This window comes from Canis lupus, chromosome 7, assembly GCF_003254725.2.
Source record: "Canis lupus dingo isolate Sandy chromosome 7, ASM325472v2, whole genome shotgun sequence".
In the NCBI taxonomy this organism is placed as follows: Eukaryota; Metazoa; Chordata; class Mammalia; order Carnivora; family Canidae; genus Canis; species Canis lupus.
This window is the reverse complement of record NC_064249.1, coordinates 74,916,902-74,934,767: the sequence shown is the minus strand read 5'-3', so window position 1 is coordinate 74,934,767 and position 17,866 is coordinate 74,916,902. Positions and strand designations below refer to the sequence as shown.

Sequence of the window (17,866 nt, the reverse complement as noted above, 5' to 3'; positions counted from 1 at the left end):
CGCGCGCGGAGGCGCGCGGGGGCTGCCGGGGCCCAGGGGGCGGAGACTTCCTCCGAGGGGGCGGGGCGAAGGCCAGCCAGGTCCTTAAAGGGCTGGCTGGCGCCCGCGCGCTGTGGCTGGGGTCTGCACCTCGGAGGGCCGCGGCCCTGGGCTGCTCCTGGGGCTTCTGGGGCCTGAACTGCCGAGCTGGAGGCGTGGGGTGAGCTTGCTTCCCTCCCGGAGAGCCTTTTGGGGATTTGACCACCTGCTTTTTTTTTTAATCGTGGTTACTTAAAAAAAAAAAAAAAAAAAAGCCCATTTTAACCCTCTTGTAAACCATATTTCACAAGCTATAAAGTCGACGATAGGGCTGCCACGGAGTGAGCTCGACACAAAACGCCTCGTTTCCCGTTCTTTTTGCCTTAGAGATGTGTGCCGACATACTAGGGGTGACATAATAGATGTGGCATTTGCCTGAGAACATTGGAGAGACAAAGGAAGCAAGACTGGCCCTGAGTAATGACGGTTGAAGATGCGGTAGGTCTCGTGACTCTTCTCGGCACTTTTGTACATGTCAGAAGTTTTCCATAATAAAACTTAAAAAAAAAAAAAAGCCACTTCCTTCTTGATGTTTGTTTGGTCATCTCTGGAAATTCCAACAAGTATTTACTCAGTAGCAGTAATGTGGACAGCGCTGCTTCCTGCTGTGCAGAGTTTACCAGGCACTTTACTACCTCTTGATTTCACCTTCATTCACTGCCTTCTTTTCTTGTGTGTCATGTCCTGTACCACCCCTTCCCTTTGCCCATTTGCTTTGCTAAACTGGTGAATGGTTTCTGGAACTTTCACAGCAGTATAGGGGTTTTAAAATTCTGTGCTTCGTGAATTTAAAAACGCTGCAGTATTACATTGCAACCATTTACAAGTCACACCTTACAAATTATGAAGTTCAAGGCACAAGAAGGCCGCCAGCCAATTAGCCAGAGATAAACACCAAAGAAAGGCTTCCTTCCCATTTCTTTGCTTATCTTTTATGTCAGTCTGCTTCTCCTAACTTGGTTTCAGTATTTACATTTAAAAGGGAAAAATATTCTGGGCCTCCATGTTGATTTAAATTATTGTATTATTATAGGGCTGCCTCGCTGGTTCAGTCCCGGGAGCATGTGACTCTTGATCTCAGGCTCATGAGTTCGAGCCCCACATTGGGTAGAGAGATTACTAAAAAAAAGAAACTTTAAAAAGATCAGAAATCTGTTTTAAAAAATAATTATTGTATTGTAAATTTGCCTAAATATATATACACCTAACACTATTATACACATAACACTATGTCGTATACAACTAAAACCAGAAAATATCACAAATTAAATATATAAGAAACTTACAAATGGATGATACCGATATGGCATGGATTCTTTGAATCTGGTAAACATGCATTCACCTGATTCTATTAGGCACTTCTCTGACCTCTTGGTATAGGTTAGTTCTCATGATACCTTCCTTATATATATACCTGCCTCCACTTTGGTTACCACATTTTCCAACAGATTATTATTCTCCATGAGTGGAGAAATCTGCCCTTCCCAACTTGTTTGATTCTTGTACTGTACCTGACATGCTGTACTTGTTAACCGAATGAAAAACTTGCACATGGTACAGATATTTGGACTCTCTGAAAGAGCTGTATGTCCCTGATTGGAGTATGCTTATCAGTGAGAGTGTTTTTCCATACAACTAACAGAAAACCTAATGGAAGGGAATTAAACAGTATTTAGTTCAGTATTATGTCACATGACAAGAATTCCAAAGGTAGAGCAGTTCCAAGATTGGATAATTCAGTTTCTCAAGGATGTCCTTAAAAACTTGAGAGCCTTGCATCTTTCTACTCCACCATACTCAGCTCTAACTCCTGGTCACAAGATGGTTGCAGCAATTCCAAGTATCACATGCAGATTACAGCATTCCAGGCAGCTCAGGTGGCTCAGTGGTTTAGTACCGCCTTCATTCAGCCCAGGGTGTGATCCTGGGGCCCCGGGATCTGGATCGAGTCCCACGTCAGGCTCCCTGTGTGGAGCCTGCTTCTCCCTCTGCCTGTGTCTCTGCCTCTCTCTCTCTCTCTCTCTCTCTCATGAATAAATAAATAATCTTTAAAAAAAAAAAAGATTACAGCATTCCTGGGAAGAAAAAGAACTCTTACCTTTCAAAGGGTCTCAAATGTTCCTCCAGCAGATTTCTTTATCTCAGGGGCATACCTGTCATGGCACTTAAGAGAACAGGCTCTAGAATGAGGCTGCTGGTTCAGATTCTATGTCTACTGCTTTGCAGCTGTGTGGCTTTAGGCAAGTTAGTCTCTCCAGGCTTTTGTTTAGTAATAGTACCCTCCTCATTGCTTTATTATGGGGATAAAATTAGTTAATGCCTGTGAAGTTCTTTTAAAGTACTGAGCACAGGGGTGCCTGGGTTGCTCAGTCAGGTTAAGAGTATGCCTTCCACTCAGGTCATGATCCAAAGTCTTAGGATCCAGCCCCGAGTCTGCTTTTCCCTCTCCCCCTGCCCCTGCTCGTGCTTTCTCTGTCCCTCTCACAAATAAATAAAGTATGCTTAAAAAGAAAAAAGAGGGGATCCCTGGGTGGCTCAGAGGTTTAGCACCTGCCTTCTGCCCAGGGTGCGATCCTGGAGCCCCGAGATCGAGTCCCACATGCTCCCTGCATGGAGCCTGCTTCTCTCTCTGCCTGTGTCTCTGCCTCTCTCTCTCTCTCTCTCTCTCTCTCTCCCTCTGTCTTTCATGAATAAATAAATAAAATCTTAAAAAAAAAAAAGATACTGAGCATAGAGTAAGTGCTCAGCAGTAAATGTTAGCTTGGGAGTCTTAACGTAGTAGAATAGCATCTTATTAGTTCTATAGAGAAAGTATATATCTCATTGGTGCTTATAGAGAAGATGTATATCTCATTGGTGTCTAACAGTCCAAGCAAAGACTTAGCGGTGTCCCTAATTTCCGTTACCTAGGAGCAAAAGCAAAGAGTGCAAAGAGTAATGTTTAAAAAATTAAGGATGGGGTAAAGGAGAGTCTAGTCTGTTAACACTTCCTTGAAGATGACAAAGTAAATGCTTTCAACAGTTATTCAATGCCAGTAAGTGTAATACCACTTTGTTCACCAGTCCAAAGGATCTGGTAATGTTCAGCATGATTTTGGCTTATCCTTAACCCAAATAATGTACAAGTGAGAAATTAGTATTCTTAAAAGAATGGGGCTCAGATCTCATCTTGAAGCATGAGTAGAATATGGATAAACGAAGGAAAGGAAGAAGGCATTCAAAGTGGACGACTGAATGAACAAGGTACTGATTAAACCTATAAAGGTCAAATAAAATATCAGGTTGATTAATGTAAAATCTCCTTATCAGGTTTTCTAATGAATAACATGAAATGCAGTTCTAGTCTTGCTTTGAGGGAAGAGGAACTGAGTCAAAACTCAAAGGAAGGGCAAAAAAGAGATAAGGCTATTGCTGGAGAGTAAGAGTTTTAGAGAGAGAAGGGAATAAAGATCCTTCAGGCAGGAAATTTGGGGATGCAAAGAAGAATGATATGGTCACAGTGATATACTGAGGTGTTAGACCTATTTCATGCTATTTCACTCTGAGGTGAGGGAGGATGTAAGGATAATGAATAACTTCTTCATGGTCTTTCCAAATTCTTCTCAAGTTAATCTTGGATATGTGGGACCAAAAGGGAAAATGAAAATCAAAACAGCCAATAATTTAACTACACAAACCTCAAGAACAGACTGTCCAAGAAAATAATAAGCAAAATGTCACCTGAGCCATTATGAGATTCAGGTCTCTTGTTACTTCCTTACTGTGGGACTGAATTTTAGTCGCCTCCAAGACTCAAGTGCAGTTTCCTCTAAGAATTTGATCAGTGCAGGGTGCACTGAGGTGGCTCAGTTGGTTAAGCATGGGACTCTTGGTTTTGGCTGGGATCGCGGGGTCCTGGGATGCAGCCCGTTGCTTGGCTCCATGCTCAGTGGGAATTCTGCTTGAGATTTTTTCTCTTCCTCTCCCTCTACCGCTCCCCCTGCTCACCTGCATGCATGCATGTGTACTCTCTCTCTCTCTCTCTAAAATAAATAAATAATCTTAAAAAAAAATTTGATCAGTATTTCCCTATCAGGTAATCAGTGTAATGAAACAATGAACATAATTTTTGCTCAATAGATAGGTACAATTTTAAGATTGCTAACTGCTGTATCGATTGCTAACTGCTGTATTATTGCTAACTGCAATAATTTCTCATCCAGTGATAATAGTAATGCAGATAGGATCAACCTCTCCAGAGAGTAATTCAGCAGTATATATATTGAGTTTCTTTACATGCAAACCCTTTTATCCAGCAGTGTTACTTCTGTGAATTTATCCTAAGGAAATAACTGGAAAAATCTACAAAGTTTTACAAACAGGTATGTTCATCATAGTGTTATTCATAATACTGAAATCCCGGAAGCCATGTAACTGATTGTCATCAACAGAGAATTAATTAAACAAATCACAATACAACCATACAATGGGATGTTGCCCTGCAGATTTAAAAGCAATAACAAAGATCAATATTTATTTTAAAGGAAAGATGCCCATTATATGTTAAGTTTAATTTTTAAAATTTTACAAAACATCAATGTATAATATGACTGCACTTGTTGTATGTGCATAGAAAAAAATATAGAAAGGTACACATCAAAATCTTAATAAACAGTTCTCTCTGAGTGATGGGACATAAGATAATTTTCATTTTTTTAATGCTTTCTGTATTGTCTGAACTTATTTCAATTAACATCTGTTACTTTTATTAAAAGAAAATAAAGCTGTGTTCATATTAAGAAACAGTGTCATAAAAAATATAAAAGTGAAAAAGTTGATAACTGTCTTTTATACTCACTTCCTTTTAGTGGATGAAAACCTCTTCAGAGTATACTTCCTTTTTCTGCTATTAATTCAAGTTTTAATTTAGGGCATCAGTGAGTGGGCTGGGAAGAGGGAAATGAGCCAGTTCTTAGGCTCTTTGGACAGTTTTAATTTTAGGCAGAAGAAGCAGCTCTGGACTCTCTCCCACAAGGCTGCTCCTTAAAATTCCTGTGCAAATCTGAATTCATGTCTTCCTTGACCAGTTACAAAAAGATCTACATAAAATTTCTTTAAATAGCCAATTTCCTTGCTCATATAGATATCCCTTGACTCAGAAATATTATTTTGCAGCTAACTAGTTTATTTGCTTCAAGAACTTCTGTGGCATGGTATAAACAGCCTAACCTGTAATGAAAGAGTAATCAGAGCAGGGTGAAATTGGTCAGAAAAGTCTTTCATTCACTCATGGGCTGGACAAATATCTTTTCAGCTCTAGTTATATGGTAGGCGATAGGGCACTGAAGATACAAGGATAGAAGACCATAGCCCTTCTTGGGAAGACCTAACACACTGCAAGGAAATTATTATAGTAGAGAGCATGCGTGCAAGACAAAATGGGAAGTTAGAAGGAGTGCCTAAGTCTTCCTGGAGGAGTTTGCATCCAGCTAAGACTAGAATGCTATGTAGGAATTGCCATAAATAAAGCTTCTTGGGGGTAAGTTTTCTACCTGAAGGAAGTAACGAGAGATGAATTTTCTACCTGAAGGAAGTAAAGAGAGATGAATTATTAGAGCAACTGAATTGCAAGGTGGCAGATAACTAATCTTCTATTTTTTTTAAAGATTTTTATTTATTTATCCATGAAAGACACAGAAAGAGAGAGGCAGAGACACAGGCAGAGACACAGGCAGAGGGAGAAGCAGGCTCCATGCAGGGAGCCTGACGTGAGCCTCAATCCTAGGTCTCCAGAATCACACCCTGGGCTGAAGGCAGCACTAAACCACTGAGCCACCTGGGCTGCCTGATAACTAACCTTCTAAACTGATCCTTCCTGGGATGCCTGGGTGGCTCAGCGTTTGAGCGCCTGCCTTCTGCCCAGGGAGTGATCCTGGAGTCCTGGGATTGAGTCCCACATCGGGCTCCCTACATGGAGTCTGCTTCTCTCTCTGCCTCTCTCTCTCTCTCTCTCTCTCTCTGTCTATCATGAATAAATAAATAAAAATCTTAAAAAAAAAAAACTGATCCTTCCTGCTAATAAAAAAGCTTAGAGGAGATATGTTCCTGCTTCTTCTGTGGCCCACTTCCTACCAGGTACTTTCAGTGTATAGTAACAAAGGCACTTGATATTGGTGCTGGGTTCTTCATTGTCCTTTCTAGAAGTGAGATGCTTTTGGCAGGAGCTTGCACACTTCTGTGTGTTAACAGTTGTGTGTTAATGTCAAGATGGAATGGGATAGAATTAGATAGAATTAGAAAGGGCTGTGGTGAAAGGACAAGAATTAGTGTATGGATTCTGAGATAGCCTGTCTTGATGAGTCCTGGTATTAGCATTTTAGAGCAGGAAAAACTGGAAAAAATCTGGTGCAATCTCCTCACTTCAGAGATTTAAAAAAAAAAAAAGTTACTGAGATTGCCAAAAATCTTAACAATTGCCTTTTTAAAAACTAAATTATTAAATGCAATGTTCTGTGTAATAGTGCTGTAGTATATCTCTGTAAAACTTAATGGGAAGGTTCATTTTGTCCATCTGAATAGTAGAGAAATAATGCTCTGTTTCCTAGCTCTAGGTCATGTGTGTCTTGTGTTTATATAGTCAAAGGTCAAAAGCTGACTAGGAACAGATGAGCCCTTTCCTTTTGCATCATTTTTCAACTTTTCAAAGGGCTTAAAATAAACTATCATTTTCCATTATTTACTTAAGGGATTTGTTTTGCAGAATTTGTAGCTCTTGGGAACCCCCCCCCCCGTCATTCTTACGAAATACACAATCTGATTCTTACTCATCTATCAACATCCAAGGAATGTTAGTATTAATATGTAGGGTTTAAGTCACCCAAAACGGAATAAGAAGGCTGAATTGGCCAGTAAAGTTTGTGACTTTCCATAAATATTTTATGTGTATAGAATCAGGAAATCACTCTTCCTTGAGATAGAGGAAGTGACAGAGATAGAGATATAAAGACGGGTAAGGAGAAGGAGAAAGAGAGAGAGAGAATATCTATTAGTTCTGAAACCAAGAATTAATTTCTCTAAGTAAAAGCACTTCCTTTTCTTTTTTTTCAAATTTTATTTATTTATTCATGAAAGATACAGAGGAAAGAGAGAGGCAGAGACACAGGGAGAGGGAGAAGCAGGCTCCATGCAGGGAGCCGGATGTGGGACTCGGATCATGCCCTGGGCCAAAGGCAGGCGCTAAACCACTGAGCCACCCAGGGATTCCCAGAACTTCCTTTTCTAACAAGCATTTCATCTGACACTTTCTTAAAATCCACTGCAATCATAGACTTCCAAGGGCTTACAAAAATTTATAGCTGACTTTGTGTAGAAAAGGATTTGCACTAATATTCACATGGATTCACTCTTCTGCTGAATTCCAACTTGAAATCTCTGTGAGACACTACTCCCCAGAGTACATCTAGCATCCAAATCCTTGCTAGAGTCAATCTCTAGATAAAACTAGATTGTAAATTCTATCTTTCCAGGGCCCATCCTACGAAGACTTAATCCAAAGGTATTAGTAAGCACAGATCTTACTGGGCATGATTTGTACACATTGTAGGTTTCTCAGATTAGTATTTTGAAAGATATTGTAAAATAAAAATGCCAGAGCCAACATAGGGAATATTGTGTTGACATTCATTTAATCAAATATTTGTTTGGTTTTTCTGCAATAGTAAACTCCCCCATGGCCCATGACTGCTTTCTAACGTGGCATAACATTTTGTTAAATGTGTAGCCTGGCGGGGAGGAAAAAGTCCTGAGAGGGACAGACATTGGCATTCACTAAATCATTCCTCAATTCATTCAGTGTTTGCCAAGTTCCTTTCACGTATCAGGGAAAGTGTTGAGGATGTCGAGATTAAGGACACAGTCTCACCCACATAAAGGAGCTTACAGTCTCGCTATTAGTACATGATGGAGTTCTTAAGGGGATTTGTCCACTAAAGAGAATGTACAACTCCAAACCCTCCTATTATATGATCAGCTCCCTCTGAAATCCAATGTTCTTTTGCTGTGATGCAGTTTTGCAACTTGTCCTGGTGTTTTAGGAACAATAAATGTTCAAAATAATAAACATTAGGAGCACCTACTATACCCCAATGATCCCTGCTTCCTTGTGGTCTTGGCCTTATGTAATCGCCTTCTTTTAAGTATGGGCTGGACTGAGTGACTTGCTTCTCACCAATAGAATTTGGCAAATGTGATGGACTGTCGCTTCTATAATTAGGTTAGAAAAGACTGACTTCTGTTTCTATTGCACACTTGGTTTGCACACTTTGGTGAAGCAAAATGCAATGTTGGAGAAGCCTATCTGGCATGGAACTGAGTGTGGCCTCCAGCCAACAACAATCTAGAAGCCAAGGCCCCAGTTTACCAGTGTGTGTTAAGAACTTAATCCTGCCAACAATCATGTCAGCTTGGAAGCAGATCCTCTCCAGTCAGGCCTTCAGATGAGACATGAGCCTTGAGAAAGCCCCAGAGAATGAGTACCCAGGTAAACTGTTGCCCATATTCCTGACTGGCAGAAACTGTAAGATAATAAATCTATCTTGTGTTAAGCTGTTAAATTTGGGGATAATTTGGTATGCAGCAAGAGAGAACTAATATGGAAATTATCCTAGTTCTTAAGGAGTTGACAGTGTAGCTGTGGTCCGACAAAACACTGACTATAACACAATGCTAAAAGTAGTATCATCTTCAGTAACTTGGCAGAGGTTTAAATCAGGGACCAAACTCTCTGATTATAGCATTCCAAGTCTAATCTCAAGCTAACCTGATTTCTGTTTTTGTAGGTTTTCCAGGTGGAAAGACTTTTGAGCAACTTGATCCCTTTAGTTTTTACCCCTTATTCCACCTGAAAAGAAGAATAATGATACACATAGTAATTGACCAACTGGATTACATGGTCCTTGAGGGTGGGAAGAGTATTTCATATTTTTATACTTTGTGATTTTTCACATGCCTTTTCATAGGAGGGGAAGGGTCACTAATATGAATGATGAACTATATTCTCAGAGTTAGTGAAAGAGTAAAAAACACATGAAAGACCTCTGAATTTCCTGAAAGACCTGAGAATTCTGGTCCATGTGCTGGAAATAGGGTGGGGAGGGGGACTGCCAAAGCAGGGCTCTGATGCACAGTTCATACGCCAAACATAAGAAACCTTGGGAGACTTCCATAGGTAATACTCACTGTGGCACTGCATACTTCTCCTAGAAGCTTTCCAGCATCACTAAAACAAGAGCCCTGGATGTTATTTTTATTGATGTTAGCAGATGCTGCCTGTGTTCTGCCTACCATCCCTAGGTACTGGCCATCACAGTGTATGCCAGAGCAACTTACTGCCAAACCCACAATTTTCCATTTGGGGGCTTCAGCCAGAAGTACAGATGTAGCCCTCAGCTACTGACATTTGAATGGGAGGAAAAATCCCTGAACTTCCTTGCCCTCTTTTGGTGGGATGACACTGAGGTGTGTTCTCTGCCACCATCCATAGTTCCCCAGTGGTACTGACCCCCCAGGTATTGACAGGGGTAACCCACTGAATAACGCTTTCTTGGGTCACCCCAAAATAAACTCCTTGGACTCAAATCTTTGTCTCAAAGTTGGTTTCTGAGGAAACCTGGTGAACAAATCAAATAAGATAGGAGGCTTAAGTCTGAATCTTGTTGAATTAATCCTGCTGAAGCTGTCTCACTCAAGCAAGAGGAAAGAGTGAGATCTCAAGAAAGAGTGAGATCTGACTTGGTGAAGCATGATCCAATGGGAAGCCTGGATGAGGAGGGTATGACTTGGAAGATGACTGGCTCACTTGCAGGGGGAGGGGTGTACACTGGAGCTTGGGTTGAGAGATAATCTTTTTCATGACACAGACTTCCTAGTAAGTCTTAGAATATTGACAAATAAAATAGTCGCTAGTAGCAGTCAACCAACTCAGAGCTTCATTTCCTTCCGCAAAACTGGGAGAAGGCTGAAGTCAGCTCCTCAAGCCCCACCTCTGCCACAAGCAAGGTCCAGAAAGCTCCCAGAGGTGGTTATGCTCTTGCTGTGACATTTTGACATCCTAAGCTCTCCCAGCTGCTGAATGGCTAAGGCCCAAAATTGGGTCCCTTCCACTGTTGTGCCTGGCTCCAGTTATAATCACCCAAACCAAGCCCAGATGGTCCCTAGTAGCACCGCAGAAGTACAAATGTTTATTTTTAAATAAATTACTTCTCTTCTGGTTTAATCAAAAGCTTTGATAACGTTTGATTTTAAACCATATACAAATATACTCATCTCTGAAGAATTTGGCAAAGATTTGTGTTTTCTATTTCTAGTTTTTTAGTGTACACACAGATGAACACTGATCCTAAGAGCCTCCCCAAAGTCCAGCACAGAGGATACAATTAAATACAGCAACTATATTGAGGAAGAGTCTGAAACAGACGGGGCAGGTACTCCAGCAGAAAACCAACCCTTAACAGTTACCATTGGAAGTTTCGGTCATTATACATGAAAGCACAAGCATTTTAGGGTATGAATTCTACTGTTGAGTTTGCATTAGGCACTTGGCTTTCTAGTTCCTGCTTCTCCAAAAATAAATAGCATGGTTAAGTGCAGTCTTTAGGAGACAACCTCTGCTTTGTGAACACAGTCAGATCCCAAGTGTTCATCCAAAGGTACTGACAGAGGTTGTCAGATGCCTTCTGGCAGAGTTCCCCATCCCATGGCCAGCTGACATGAGACAGCAGCGGAAATAAAAGAAAAACCTTTGGAAATTTTGCTTAGAAAATGCCCCCTTTTCTTCATAACACATTATTCCTTCCTCATGCCAAGAGAGGCCGTGTGTTTCCCATGTTTAAAGGCAGTCTTTTAGGAGCATCAGGGTGGCTCAGTTGGGTAAATGATCAACTCTTGATTTTGGTTCACGTCGTGATCCCAGGGTCACAGGACCTAGCCTCAGGTTGGGCTCCTCACTCAGCAGAGAGTCTGCTAGGGATTCTCTCTCCCTATCCCTCTGCCCCCACTCTGCTCACACTCTCTCAAATAAATAAAGATAAATATATATTTTAAGATTTTATTTATTTATTTGAGAGAGAGAGAGTACAAGCAGGAAGCCCAATGCAGGGCTGGATCCCAGGACCCTGGGATCATGACCTGAGCCTAAGGCAGATGCTCAACCAATGAGCCATTCAGGTGCCCCAATAAAGATAAATTAAAAAAAAATAGGGATCCCTGGGTGGCGCAGCGGTTTGGCGCCTGCCTTTGGCCCAGGTCGCGATCCTGGAGACCGGGGATCGAATCCCACATCGGGCTCCCGGTGCATGGAGCCTGCTTCTCCCTCTGCCTGTGTCTCTGCCTCTCTCTCTCTCTCTCTCTCTCTGTGACTATCATAAATAAATAAAAATTAAAAAAAAAATTAAAAAAAAAATAAAGGCAATCTTTTGGAGGGGAAGGGAGATTTTTCAGACTGACTTGACCCACCCCATGTCCAATATGAGTTTTTCTTCAAAATGTTTTCAATTTCTTCTTTCAATGTAATCTTCTTCAGGCTGGAGAGCAGTACGCCCTGCTCCCCCGCCCCCCGCCAACCCCCATGGTATGGGTCTGTATTTCAGAAACTATTAGTATCTTGTGGTATCTGTGAGTGAGATGGCTCTTCACAGTGGGCACTCTTCGCAAGGCATCATCTAGATTCCTGCTGGGCATTCAGTAGTGTTCTAACCACATCATGTTTGTAAATAGAAATTGAGGTTGACCACTGCTCAGTGCCCTTACTGCCAAAGTGTGGCTCCACACAGGTGCCCTGTAGGTTCTCTTCCTGTAGCTTAGACACTGCAATTCTGCTTATCTGGTCAGGGTCTGTGACAAGCAAGAATGAGAGTCATTACTTTTACTTCTGGTAGTCGGCTTTATAAATATTTTATTTTTATTATTTATTTATTTATTTATTTATTATTTTTTAAATAAATATTTTAATAAAAATAATATAATATTCAGATAAAATTCCTCAATTACCTTACTTCACTTTCCTTCCCAGTACATGACTTGAGTTATTATGTATATACGTATCCATCAACAATATATACAGTGTCTTTTTATTTTAAGATAATTTGTATCATATTGTTTATTTCTGCAACCCGGTTTATTCCCTCTAACAACATTAATACATAGAGACCTAGTTCATTTTTTAAATTGCTATTTGAATGTTCTTGAGAATACAAACTTTATTTTTCATTTCCTCTCTGATGGGTTTCAAATTGTCCCTAGCTTCTTATAGCTATCTCCTATGCACATATTTGCAAGTTTCTCTACAGGAGGAACTTTTAGGTCACAAGGAATGTAGAATTTTAGTTTTACTGGGTATTGCTTTTTTTTTCTTTATTTGGTTTTTTAAACAGTTATCTTTTTATTTATTTATTTTTTAAGTAATCTCTTTGCTTAATTTGGGATTTGCACTCATGACCCTGTGAGTTGCACCTCAAGAGTCACACACTCCATGGCTGAGCCACCCAGGTACCTCTTTACTAGATATTGTTAATTTGACACCAAAATAGTTGTATTTAGGGATGCCCAGGTGGCTCAGTTGGTTGAGCCTTGGACTCTTGGTTTTGGCTCAGGTCATGATCTCAGGCTTTTGGGATCAAGCCCTGTGTCCAGCATCACGCTCAGTGTGGAGCTTGCTTGTCTCTCTCCTTCTGCTACCCCCCCGCCCCACGCCACATGAGTTCTGTCTCTTTCTCTCAAATAAATATATAGAATCTTTTTAAAAAGTAGTTGTATTTATTTTCACTCCCACTAGTAGATTTTGCAAGTTCCTATTTTTCATTTTTTCACCATCTCATATTGTCAGATTCAACATTTTGTAGACAGATAAAGAGGATCTAATTTAATGTGTGTATCTCTCAATATAGTGAGGAGGAGCATATTTTTGTGAATTTTGGTGATTTTATTTTCCTTTTCTGTTTCTTGTGCATATTTTTTGCCCATTTTCAAAAATTGGGGGGAGTTGTTTTTATTGCTTATTAATCTTAATTCCTTGTATATCTTGGATACTTTGTAAAACATGTTATAATACTTTCTCCTAGTGTAGAAAGTTTTTTGTTTTTGTTTTTGTTTTAATTAGAGAGAAAGAGATGAGAGAGCAAGAAAGAGCAGGCAGGCACACTGCCCGGGGGAGGCAGAGGGAGAGGGTGAGATAGAATTCCAAGCAGGCACCATACCCAGTGCAGAACCCAATGCAGCTGACATCATTACCCAGAGATTGGGATGTGAGCCAAAGAAATCAAGAGTCAATTGCTTAACTGAGCCACTCAGGTGCCCCATATGACTTGTTTTCTTTTTTTCCTTTTTAAAGATTTTATTTATTTATTCATGAGAGACACACAGAGAGAGAGAGAGAGGCAGAGACACAGGCAGAGGGAGAAACAGGCTCTCTGCAGGGAGCCCGATGTGGGACTCGATCCAGGGACTCTAGGATCACATCCTAGGCCAAAGGCAGACGCTTGACCGCTGAGCCACCCAGGCATCCCATAACTTGCTTTTAACCAGATTTTTAAGCTAAGCTTTAATTTTGGCATCATTTAAAAATTACAAGCAAATTTATAAACCTTTTTCTTTTTTATTATTTTTTAAAAGATTTTATTTATTTATTCATGAGAGGCACACAGAGAGAGAGAGAGAGAGAGAGAGAGAGACAAAGAGAGAAGCAGGCTCCATGCAGGGAGCGCGATGCGGGACTCGATCCCCGGTCTCCAGGATTACACCCTGGGCTGAAGGCGGTGCTAAACCGCTGGGCCACCCGGACTGCCCTATAAACCTTTTTCTTTGTGAGTCATGCTCTCTCTTGTTTTAAGAAATTCTGCTTAACTCAAGTTCATGAAGACAATCTATATATTTCATTCTAAGAGTGTAAAAGTGTGTTTGGTCTTTATTCTTTCTGTAACTTATCTGTGCATAGGGAGTTAGGTAATAAAAATCTAATTTATTTATTTACACCTAGAAGCCAATTTTTCCAATACTGTATTTTTACAATGGAAATTGCTTTCTGATTATATAAACAACTCATGATCACTGTTAAAGTTCACATAATTATTTAACATTTGAAGAAGTATATTAAAAGTCACCTGAGAGGGATGGCTCAGTGGTTGAGCATCTGCCTTTGGCTCAGGGCATGATCCCAGGGTTCCAGGATTGAGTCCCACATGGGACTCCCTGCAGACAGCCTGCTTCTCCCTCTGCCTGTGTCTTTGCCTCTTTCTCTCTGTGTCTGTTATGAATAAATTAAAAAATCTAAAAAAAAAAGTAACCTAAGAACCTATTGCCCTAAGATAGTCACCATTGATATTTTCAACATCATTGGCCAACGGTCTGTCCTCTCCCCGCTGTTCATGATACTAAGTCTGTCATACAGGAAGAGGATTTTTCTAGCATTCATGCAAACTTAGAGAATTAACACTAGATCTGGATAGAATTTGAAGTATCAGCTTAAGGGATTTTTCAAGTTTAAGTACATCATGTGATTGCCTGATTTCATTAAACAATATAAATAAGTAAAAAGAATAAGGAGGAGCATCACATGAGAAGTAAGGATTTCCCTCAGGAACGTCCAGTTCTTTTATGGTTTGATGAAGCATGAGAATGAAAACTACAAATTTATGAAACAATGCGCAATTTCTCTTAATATCATGCCCAGCATGCTAGGTTCATCTCGTTAAATTAAGACCATCAGTATTTCCTTTAATAAATATTTTATCTTAAATTTTGTCACAGAATGTACAAGGAAAACGAGAGCAATTCCTACAAAAGGCCTAACTTGGGTAGAATGTGAAAACCTGCATCAATCCATTGTGGAGGCTCTAGGCGTGAAAGGTGAAACGAAGTGGGATCACTTGCATCAAGGAATGTTCAAACTGAGCCAGGAGGACTATAAAGCTGGTGAGCCTTACACATGTCCTCACCGGTGCAACCATGAACTTTTGCACTGGCCAAATTGAAAATATCCCAAGGACTCAGCACAAACACCTGAAACTTGCAACAATAGCAAGATTTTGCTTAGTAGTAGCTTTAGCAATCAATTATATTGGGCAAAGATTAGTTTTCTATGACCAACACCAGTCAAAATTCTTTGTAAGCAACTTACACAAACACTCTCTTTCCTCTTTTAAAACGCTTGACTTTTGTTCACTGGGAAGACACTATTTGAGTTGCTGCCCAAATCTGTGTTCCCCAAATTGCAAATCTGGGACCCCAAAGAAATGCTTTTGTTTTCTTTTAGCTCTGCCTCTTTTTTGGGGGGTCGATAATGAAAAGTTACATATTTCACTACCACCAAGAAATAGGTGGTCATATCATTCCTCTGCATACACAGATATCACCCTTCACTATCTTAATATTTCCTCTTCTTCATGAAATTCCTATGTAAATTCCTCCATGCACACATGAAAAATGCTTTTGATTTTAAAAATAATCAAAACCACACATAGGCCATGTTGATCAGCATATAGAATGAGAGTCCTTCTGTTTTCTGAACTTGGGTCCACTTTGATATCTAATGAACATTGATGAAGTTGTTTAGCTTTTATGTAGATATTCTCCAGTATAGATGGCATGGGTTTTTGAAAATGTATTCAGACGTTACTCATTTCTGTTCCAAAGTGGTTTAAAATGTTTTCAATGATGAGAATATTCAGTGTAGAGTTCAGTTATAAATTGCAGTACTATATGAAGAGATTTGGAAGAGCTACATAAGGATTAAGTCCCTCTTCCCAAATATAGCCATGTAGATACATCTGCTCTTCCTTTACCCCATCTCAGTTCTACAGCTTCCAACTTTGGCCACAATCGAAAACCAAACTGGCAGAAAAGAAAGCAACAACCCAGAGCATAATATATTGATATTAGTGGGAATAGATTCCTAGTACCTCAGACTTCTGAGTTTGTACAGACCTGGGTAAATCAGAACGACTTCTCTTTGAGCACGTGTGACTTATCCAGACACTGACCAGCTCCAAGTACTTCCTAAGCACGTGCTCCCTTAATACTCAGGGAGCACTTGCTGCTCAATCAAAATTCACCGAGGTTGCTAAACTGCTCTACTGCTCTAACACCTAGATTTCGAAAGCTGTTTTCCTTGAGGACACTCCTAAGAAGAAAAGAGGAAATTGCCTATGTGTGTGCTTCTGAGACAAGGGGGTTTTAGCAAGCAAAAAAATTTCCAGTGTGCGGTTTTTCTGTCTCATCTGAAAGACACTGTGGTTTTCAACTAGCTTGGTGCTGTTACTACAGTCATTTTACCTGACCTCTTTTTTTTTTTTTTTTTAAACAGGCATAAGACAAGGCTGAGCTCATACTTTCATGAAAGCCACTCTGCCATCTAAGCAGAACTAACGCTGTTAGAAGAGCATGCAAATTGTAATTAAAAAAAAATCCATAAGCCAGCAGTTTCTTTTGACCACAGTGGTTTTTTTCCTCCTGCTCATTCTGCTGAAACAGCAGCGTTGGTGTACACTGCAAGGCTTCAGCTTTCTGCTCTAATTTGCTGTTCTTCTGATGAGAATTGTGCGTTTGAGGATGTTTTGGCTCATGTGTGCTAAGTGTTGCACACCCAGCTGGATTTTAAGTTTACGGGGACACGGACCCCTCCCTTCTTTACTCATCTCTCCTCTTCTATGGGATCTAATGGCCCTCCATTGTAGGTGCTCGATTATCGTATGTTGAGTGAATGTGTGATTGAACAAACTGAGTAACTGAACAGATATTTCCAGTCTCTCATTTTCTATACTAAACAGCACAAACTGGGTGGGATCCATTTCAGTCCTAGAGGAGGATTCATGGCAAGGCAGAAATAAGATGAGAATCCAAGAGCACGAAGCAGGAGCTGAAGACTTCACCACCTCCATGGTGAAGGTGGTTTAGATTTTTGCAGATGAAAGTCATCATAAGCTATAATCAGGTGTTCATATGTATGTGCATGTGATGTGTATTATATACTTAGTTACACACGTTCAAGTAATTATCTATATATTTCTACATGCTGTATGTTCTGTACATGCATATGACTCACATATAAACTTACATGTATTATGTATGTGCATGTGTGTATCCAGTTGACCTTTGACCAACACCAGTTTGAACTGCATGAGTCCACTTGTACACACATACACTTTTTCTCTTGATAAAGACAGCACAGTACCACAAATGTATTTTCTCATGCTTACGATTTTTCTAATAACACTTCCCTTTCTCTAGCTTACTTTATTGTATGAATTCAGTATATAGTACATACAACATACAAAAACTGTGTTAATCAACTGTTTATGTTATCGGTAAGGCTTCTAGTCAGCAGTAGGCTACTAATAGTTAAGTTCTGGTGGAGTTAAGAGTTATGCAGATTTTTTTGAGTGTGCAGGGGTGGTCAGTCAAAACTCAGCTATACAGGGACACCTGGGTGGCTCAGCGGTTTAGCACCTGCCTTCGGCCCAGGGGGTGATCCTGGGGTCCCGGCATTGAGTTCCACATCGGGCTCCCTGCATGGAGCCTGCTTTTCCCTCTGTCTGTGTCTCTGCCCCAATCTCTCTCTCTGTGTCTCTCATGAATAAATAAATGAAATCTTTTTTTTTTTTAAGACTCAGATATACATACATTAAGGAATTTGCACCACAGATCCTCATAGAGAACTACCTTTATTTAGAAAATATTGTGATTATCCACTTATGGGTGGAAAGTAAGACCCTGGGACTATGGATGGAAGAACACATGGAAGTAAAGTCACAGCTAAACC

The 17,866-nt window shown here is 40.2% G+C and overlaps 1 long non-coding RNA gene across 1 annotated transcript; it reads left to right on the top strand.

Moving 5' to 3' along the window:
* The first annotated feature begins 42 nt into the window (after window positions 1–42).
* Window positions 43–16,526, top strand: LOC125755483 (uncharacterized). The gene is made up of 4 exons (XR_007412172.1): window positions 43–199; window positions 406–516; window positions 14,857–15,021; window positions 16,412–16,526. It is a non-coding gene; the product is annotated as an uncharacterized LOC125755483 (long non-coding RNA).
* The last annotated feature ends 1,340 nt before the right edge of the window (window positions 16,527–17,866 follow it).